Source organism: Zonotrichia albicollis, chromosome 1, assembly GCF_047830755.1.
Source record: "Zonotrichia albicollis isolate bZonAlb1 chromosome 1, bZonAlb1.hap1, whole genome shotgun sequence".
NCBI lineage: Eukaryota > Metazoa > Chordata > Aves > Passeriformes > Passerellidae > Zonotrichia > Zonotrichia albicollis.
Genome location: NC_133819.1, coordinates 74,358,891 through 74,368,488, shown reverse-complemented (window position 1 = coordinate 74,368,488; position 9,598 = coordinate 74,358,891).

The window sequence follows — 9,598 nt, the reverse complement described above, 5'->3', positions numbered from 1 at the left end:
TACATGCTCAGTTACAAACAATTCAGGACTGGTCACAATGGTAGTCCCACCTAATGAATTTAAGCAGGCTATATCATTCTATATTAGTAATAAAGAATGAAGAATTAGTAAGAAAAAATAAAGAACTGTATCATTCTATATTAGTAATGAAAAGAAATAGTTTTATTCCATGAAAGTTTTAGTGCTTTTTTTATATGTAGATTTCACTCATTTTGGTATTTTAAATAGTTATGTTTTGTTTTATTGTTCTGTTATTTTAACCAGCTTTTAACCAGAAACACATTATATTTTAAATGTTTTATTAAGCTACATACTTTTATTCCAGGGACACTTTGTTCTATGCATACTAGATTGATTCCTCTTCTCTTGAGAAAGAGAAGAGATATCTCCTCCTTAACATACTTTTCCTCAGCTGTCCTCCTATAAAAAATCTATGTCCAGATTTTATAAATTTTGAGTCCAAATCTAACAATTCCTCAGCCAAAGGTAAGAAAAGAATATGCAACAATCTGATACAAACTTCTTTCTGCCTCACATTTATAACCTATTTTTCCTATTTCTCTCTGGATTTAGGAAAATAATCATTCTGAAAGAGTGGAAGTTGGTATTGTAAACCAGCCCATTACTAAATAACTTTTGACCCAATGAAAGTGGGTAACTTTGTTCCTCAAAAAGTATTCTTAATGATCATGGTATAGCTCATCTTGAATTAAACAGGCCAGCATGTTAACAGAAAACCTACACTATATGTTGAAGTATACATTTAGCTTAATTATTCATTTAGAATGATACTGCACCTTGCCTGGTGCTAACATATACAGAATGTCTTTTGGTGCTCTTCTTAAGGTAAAGTCTTGCTCCAAACCCTGTGTTGACTCAATGCTTGAAATGGCAATGGGCAGAAAGCAGTATTATTGCTGCATTTAAAAGAGGCACAGTGTGATTTAAAAAAAAAAAAAAACAAACTCATGTGCACGTAATAATTTGACAGGAAGAACAACACTGCTGTGAAAATTCAAGGAAGTGTGTAAAGAGCTTTCTTTAATTTGGAAGATTTATTTCCATTGTTAGCATCTCTCTCAGAGTACCCTAACTGAAATACATTTCTCATCTTAATACAGAAATCATAGGTAAAAAGGTAAAATCAGTTTATGGTTCCTGTACCATGCTGGGATCAGTATTGGCTCAGGAAATACCAACTCAGAACTTTTTTGTCCTCGAGGTCCCACAAAGTTTTCTGGACTGCTGGAAGCTTTCTGGGGAAGTGCCCCTGCATGCTTTCTGCATTGCCTGGATCCAATGCTTCCAGCTGCCAGCTCTGGAGCTGATGTAGCAGCCCTACATTTGAGCAGCTGCAGTATTGGACGAGTTGACTTACAGACTGAAAGGACACCCAGGCTTGTGGCAGAACTGCCAGGTGGCCTCACAGGAGGTGGGCACAAGATTTCAGCTCTGCAACTCAGGAACTGTTCATTTCACCAGAGCAGCAACTCTTCAGTTGCTGCAATCACTTTGTTTTTAATGAAGGTTTGGCTCCTGTCAACAGGCAGCATAGAAGCCCTGAGGTCACAGCTGGACACTTAACTAGGTAGCACTCATCTGAAACTGGAATCAGCCTGTGATTGGAAATAGCGCAATTATGCTCCAGTTTGGGGCAATGTAGCAATATATATTTAATCTAGAAACATCTGTTTCTACTGCCTTGTCTCAAAACCATCAACTGCCTTTGTTAAAAAGGGGTTAGAAAAAAAATCAAACCTCAAGTTATATGTTTTGCATAGAAAAATTTGAGAGTAGCCAATATGTAGTTTGTTTAGGCAAATTTCTCTATTGAGACTCAGGGAAGTGTCCTAATCAGGTTGACTATGGAGCCCAATGTAGTTCCCAGAAACTTTTGAAATGAGAGAAAATAGTTATTTTTTTCAATATTCCTGCATGTTCTTAACACCATTTTTGTAGTAGGCGTGTAACACAATGCTAAAATGTTGCGGAAGCAGCTTGAAGCATAATCTGTTTAGTTTCTTCTTACATCTGATTTACTAAATTAGGCTGCTTACAGTTGGGATCATCTGAGTAGGTAGTTAAGTAAAAAAATCACACCTAAGACAAAAAGAGCTGTAATTCTGAAACATGAAATTACATGGTGTACACAATGTGTCACAAAAAGAGGCTCCACAGTCATGGAAGAAATCAGAAGAAAACAGATATAACTTTGTCAGCTATAGTAAAAAATTTAAGTTTCATTGGAATATTTTGGCACTTCCTCTCAAAATATTTTTAAAATCATTACAAAATACATTTTTCTGTGTGACCATAATTCTATTACCTGCCCCTCTGTCTTGTTTTTGGTTAGTTTTGCTCAACAAAGTTTTCCATTAATTGCTCACAAGTTCGTGTGTGTGAGAAAATTTTACAATTAAATGCACCAAAGGAGGGATTGTTTCAATTTTCAAGAGTTCTGAGTTTAGATTGATTATTTATCAATTGTGAGACCAAATATATCAAAGCCGTTTTGTTTTACTGTGGCAAACCAACTTTAACAGTTAAATACTTGTTCCTTTGAAAAACAAATAATTTGTTGGCATTAAAAAGAGTGGCACTTCAAAGAGAATTTCCAAGCAAAGCAATTCAACAGGAAAATTAGTAGTTTTAATTTCAAGAAAGAGCAGAGAATTAGCATGTGTAGATGATTGTAGGTTTATTCAGCTATTAATAGTGTCTAATGCTGTTACTTATTATTTTGCTCTAGAATCACAGAATAGTTTGGGATTCAGAAGCTTTCTTTGAAGACCATCAAGTCCCAGTCCCTGCCATGGGCAGGGACATCTTTCACTAAACCAGATTGCTCAAAGCCCCTTCCAACCTGGCCTTGAACATTCCCAGGAATGGGGCATCCACAGCTTCCCTGGACAACAACCCAAGACCCTCACAGTACAGAACATCAAATGTCTATTCTGGACTTATCCCCTTTGAATTTAAAGCCATTTCCCTTGTCCTATCAATGCATGGCCTTGGAAAAAGGTTCTGTTCTGCTTTCCTGAATGTCCCCTTCAGGTACTGGAAGGAAGCCATAAGGCCTCCCTCCCTTCTCCCTCCCTTGTCTCTCAGCCTGTCTTCATAGAATAGGTGCTTCAGCCCACTGATCATCTTTGCAGCCCTCCTCTGGACCTGCTCCAACAGGCCCATGTATTTCTTGTATTGGAGGTCCCAGATCTGGATGCAGTACTTCAGGTGGGGTCTCACCAGAGCAGGGGTGCAGAATCCCCTCCCTTGCCCTGCTGGCCACCTGCTTTGGATGCAGCCCAGGGTGCAGTTGACTTTCTGGACTGCAAATCTACATTACTGGGTCATGTCAAGCTTCTCATCCTCCAGCATTCCCAAGACACTGTCATAAAGGCTCTTCTCAATCCTTTCATCCCCTTACCTCTATTTATGCTCAGTATTGCCCCAAAATAAGTGCAGGACCTTGTGCTTGGTGTTTTTGAACCTCATGAGATTTGCATGGGCCCACCTTTCCAGCCTGTCCAGATCCCTCTGCACGGCATCCCTTCCCTGCAGCATGTTGATGGCCCTACGGCCCTTGGTGTTGCTGAGGGTGCCCTGGATCCCACTGTCCATGTCACCAACAGGATGTCGAGCAGCAGAGGTCTGCACAACTGACCTCCGAGGAATGCTACTCTTCACTGGGCTCCACTTGGACATGAGCTGTTCACCTCAGTTCTCCAGTGCAAGCATCCAATGTCTTATTCACTAAGCAGTCCACCCATTAATACCTTCTCTCTTCAGTGTAGAGACAAGGATGTCATTTGGGGTGGTGTCAAATGGTTTGCACTAGTCAGCACAGAGGACACCAGCTGCTCTTTTACTCACCAGTGTTGTAACCTGTTGTAGAAGCCCTCTAGATTCATCAGGCATGAGTTACCAGAAGGATCTGCTTCAGGATCTTGCTGGTCCAAGGTCATACCATATAGAAATATAGGGAAATATAGGCCTTAGCATATAGCCCATAGGTCATATTATATCCCCCTAACACAGGAATGTTTGTTAGCAGAATGAAGATACATGCAGTAGCAGAAAATTAAAGATTAAGTCATCTTTGGAAAGTTTGGAACCTTTTATTTTTGATAACTTTTATGTATTTCCACTTGTATGATGGCTGGGCTACCAGGAAATGCAAAAGAAGTCCTATGACACATTTTGTTCCCTTTATTTCATCTAGCACACAGATATTTCACTTGTTAAAATAGAAACAATAACCAGTCCTCACTGCTCACAAAATCCTGTTGTAAAGTGCATAAGGGTGTTACATAAAAATCAGAGAATATTTGTTTGAAAGGCCTAGAAAAAGTGGATTGGTGTGAAGGGGAAGTAGAATGGACTGTTGCGGGGAGTTATTATTTTTAATATTGTGCTTGAAAAATACTTATCCATACATGCTAAAATTAATCAAAAGACTGGTTGAAGTTTGATAAAACTTTCACACCTCTTAAAAATCCTTTTTTTTGGTCTGTCTTCCTTTGACAGGTTGTTACTGGTTGTTAAATTGAAAGAGGAATACATTACAAAGTGTTTCTTTGTAGACTATCATGCAGAAAATTTTTTTCTACTACTAGTCAATATCCCTTCTTCAGTTTTCAGAAATACTGCTCATATAACTTCATATTATCCATATTTATTCATATTGTTAATATTACATTTAATATAATGAAGACTGAAATAAAGATATAAATTACATGCCCATGCTTAGCTTTTAACCTGGGGAAATTATGAAATAAGGGTATTGATTCTCTCTAGCATTCCTTCCTAAATTTCAGTGAGTTCAAGGAGGCTTCTTGATATAACTGAAATAGGGAAATTGTTATAAAATTAAAAGAAAATTGAGAAAATCCAAAATATATATTCTGTTATATATTTTTAGAGAGAAGATAGAAGATAGAAGCAGATAAAAGCAAGTTTGCTCCACAAATTCACAACATTATTTTACAGGAATAAAAATATGAATATATTGTTTGCTTCAGAGAATAGCTGTAGAGAGGCACTTGAGAATCACAGTATATATCCAAGAGAAGACTATAAAAGGAGAAGGAAGAAGCTCTCTGATTATGTGCTTGACACAGCCTACTGACAGAATATAAAATACGAGTTTCCTGAAGCCTGTAATTTATGAAACTCCTAACTAAATACGTTCCCCTTTTTTTTTGCTCATTTTGTTATATCTATCTTCCCTCCCAAACCCCCACTTTTTTTTAAGTCCAAAGACAACAGTTCCCTCTTCCAATTAATTTTATGGGCAGTTGCTGTCAGTATAGGCTTGCACTATTAACAATTGAACAATTAAATTCAATTGTTTAATTGAAGAATATATACTTAAACTACTTTAAAGTCCAGCTGATGCAGTCCTGTTGGAAGAGTTAAACTTGATTAAATTCATTGAGCATTGGGTTAGTTCCACAACTTTCACTTCTTTTTTACTGACTTTTTTTTTCTTTTTCTTTTTCTTTTTTTTTATATATAGGCTTTCAAACAGAAAAGAAACAGAAAGAAATTTCCTGTTCCTATGTCTCCTGGCCATGGTTAAATGTAAGACTGTTCTTGTATTGTGCAATATCCCTTCTTACATTCTACTCCTATATTCTCCTTTACATAAAGGATAAGGAATTTAAGTTTTGCCTGTTGGATGCTCTTTTTTTGGTGTGACTTTATTCACAGTCAAAGGGACAGTTTCTCTTCTACATACGAAATGTTTTCTTTCTGAGATCACACCAAACCTCTTCCTCAATAAGGCTGTCAAGTGTTCTATACAAATTATATTTAGAGAACTTCTTAACTCTGAAATTTGTTGGGTTATCCAGTTCTGCCATGGATTATGCCTTCAAGAATAAGAGTGCTTCCTTGACAATGTTTGTTATAATGATCTCTGATTGTTGGAGCTTAAAAGCAGTCAGGATCCCTAACACACTGTGCTGTTCACTCTGAGGATATTTTGTAAAGCTGAACACCCTGGTCACCTAAGGGAACATAAGCTTCCAAGGAGATAATAATGCTTCTCTGAACAAAAATATCAAAACCATAACCCCCCTTACCCCCTCAAATATACAGTTTCCTTTCATGTCAGATTAATACTTTTTATCAAACTAGAGTGAAAAACATGCTCAGAGGTCTATGATGGTTATTGATTCTAGGGGGGCAGAATCCAGAAATTCAAAACTGAGAAGTAACTTTGAAGATTTCAATTCAGATTTTGAGAAGAAAATGTGAGGACATAAGTGCTTGTTATTGAATCTGTTTTGACTAGAAGATGCAGTTTTGTCCTCATCTTCATCCCATCCATTCCACCTGCATTTTACTGGCAGGTGAAAAAACTTCTAGAACTGGGTTTCTACTTGCACTGGAGACCTTCAGTCTGTGCAGAGACTGAGACTGCACTCTCTTCCTTCTGCAGCAGCAACACCACAAGATCATGAACTCTCTGGAACTCTTTTCAAATGGCTCACAAATCTGAATATTTGATTATTCATTTATGCAATATGCGTGTCCAGATTTGGAGTATTCTGAGTGGTAGCTTTAACTAAAAGTCTACAGGGTTTGTATTTTGTCTACCATACCTCCTTATTGTATGAAATTTAACTGCCTTGACTAAATGAGGCATAGCCACACCTGAACATTTTCCTTTGTTAGTGACAGAAGCACTATGCTCCAAAGCTGTGTTTTCCTAATGCTTATTACTTTTTCTTTCTGTATAGGTTACCATCATTTCCATTTCACTGGGAACTGAATTATAGTTGTATCCACAATTCCATATAGCAGTGATATCCTCAAACATTAATCAAAAATAAATTTCTTTTAGTGTTTCATAGATATTGGGCATTTTCCCTTCTGAATGGTACTGTTTTTCATTAGAAATACTTCTGGAAACTTATAAAGATGTGATTGTTTTACTGTGGATTGCTTACTTGTATTCTGAATTACCTCTGCTTACCTGCACTTCCTATCATTTTGTTAACCTGCTGCAGTGACACTGAAAGTTTGGTTTTTTTACTTTCTCTCCCCTTAATAAAAGTATATTTTCTAGAATCAATTTCTCAAACATATTAGTTGTACTTTTATGATATAGCTTTCCACTTTAAGAACACTTCAGTTGCTCTGCAGTATCAAAGAGCATCCAATTAAATTAAGTTGGCATCAAGAAATATGTTGTGCTCCTGCAAAAGGAAACACTCACAACTTATGGAGAAATCTTAATGTCAATGATCACTTTGCTTACGTATTTATCCTAATTATAAAACATTTTCTTATTTTTAAGTGAATCTTACATAATACTCAAAAGTTTATTTTACACATCAAATTGAAAGCTTCTCGTCAGTGTAAATTTCAAACTCTAATATGCAAAAACATAAAAGAAATATACTTATGGAATTGGAAAATGTTTCAAGATAGATATTTTTAATTACATCTTGGTTCCTTTAAATATTTGACTTTATTATATATATTAAATCATATTATTTTTCCTGATTGAATCTTCTAATGTTCTTTCTTCATCTTTTTCTTGGTTTCTGCAGTAATTTACAAGGAGACTAAAGTTTAAGACATTAGTGTAGGAAGAGTTTAGAGGGATGAGCTGAACAAAGCCATAATAATTGAAGGGGAAGATAAACTTGTATAGAGAATTATTGTAAAAAAATGAACAAAAATACCTAGTGGAGTAAATATTATGTAAGAAAAAAATTGAATGATAAAGTACAAAGCAACTGTTTTTTCATTTGCTTGACTAGAAAGTTTTAATTTTAAATGTAAAAGTGTAAAAAACTGGAGATAGAAACCACAGTTTTGTAAATGATGTCCAATCTCTCCAGAATTATGCTCTATTCATTAGAATCTGTACTAAGAGAATGCCTTTCTTAATTTTGCTGTGTTTTGCAAGTTTCAGATTACATTTTGTAAATCCCCCAAGAAAGCTCTCATTCCATAGTTCAAAAGATCATAATCTTCTGAAGCATTTCTTCTATTAATGTGAAAGCCTGGATAATTGCATAGCTCAAAGCAGTAAGCCTTGAAAAAAGCAGTGACTCAGCAGTGATCAGGCTGAGTGTGTTCAAGTAAAGCAAATATGAGAGGGTCTCTGTCAGGAAAAACAACTGGCAGAGAATGGCTTGAATCACACCATTATACCATATATATCAGTGAGGAATGACTGGATCTAGAACTCCTGCTAGGCATTGTTCCTTCTGTGTCCTTTACAATTATTTTGGAAAATGCAAAATTTGTATTGGCCAAACTAAGATAGCTATACTATCAATATACCTGTAAAAGAAACAGAATTTCACATCCTGGAAGTGGTCCGTGGAAGTATTTATTTTACTAATGTAAACACAAGTGTGGAATTCTTTGAATAAATTCCTATTATTTATCCTAAGGAAAAGCCTATCCATCTCCCTTCCTTCTTTTCTCCCATTGTCTAAGTGTTTTTCAAATAAGTACAAATATTGCACTTATATGCAATGTAAGTTTTAATGCAAGCAGTTGGTGAAGTTTTTGTGGTGACTAAGACAAATAGGACAAGAGGTACTGAGACTAAATTTTACTTAGGAATCTTTGGAAGAAGCATGCAGAAATAATACATCATTAAAGATCAAAGTATTAAAATAGATTGCTGAAGGAGATTCTAGAGACACAAACCTTGTAATTCTTAGAGTGTTCTTGGAATAATCATAGAAGTGTTCCTTTAAATATGGCATTGGTATGGGTGCTGGGAATGAAGGACAGAGATTAAATTAACTTTATTGTCTTGGTTCCCTCTTATTCCTTTGAAACAATTGTACATAGCTGAATGTATTTCTGAAAAACCATCATATCTTACACCTGTCCATAACCTATTATAAAGAGAAGTCAGTCTCCTCTATTTTTCATGCTTGTTTATTTGTGATTAAAATTTCTTTTTAATGAAGCCATACCTGATTTTGAATATACAGAAGAATAATTCTTCTCTACATTTGCCCAGTTACTTGTTAATTGAGTGTGTATTCAGACATAATAATGCAGCAATTCTTACTTAGTTTCATGTACCATAGGCATGTTTTAATCTTGTTTTCATATGTTGCTATCTAGGAATATTTATATAGGCTGTGTTTATTAGCTGTATCCTGGTATACAGCTGCTCTTTATTTAATATTAAAACAATTTCATTAAAGTCAGGCTTCTTGCTACCCTAAAATAGAAAAATATGTGCATAGGTTAGGTATGCTGTCTTCCTGTTTGTTTTTGTTCAAATCTGGCTGTGGAAAAAAAAAAAAAAAACACAAAAGTAGGTTGACCTCATATTCTATACTGCTTTTAATAAAATTATTAAATTATGAAAATAGATCCCCGTACTGTTCTCTGGTACTTTACTCAGTTTTGTACTTTTCTTCACATCAAAGTCAAAATCAAAAATATAACATAATTTAAACTCCTTTCTTATGAAATCTGAAGCAGCTATGTTGAAAAAGAGATGACTTAAAAACTTGCTCATGATATATTCACCTTCATCACTGCAAGGCTGGCCTAAAATCATGCATCTGCTGATAAGCCATTCATTTCAAATACAGGTAGACAGATTCTG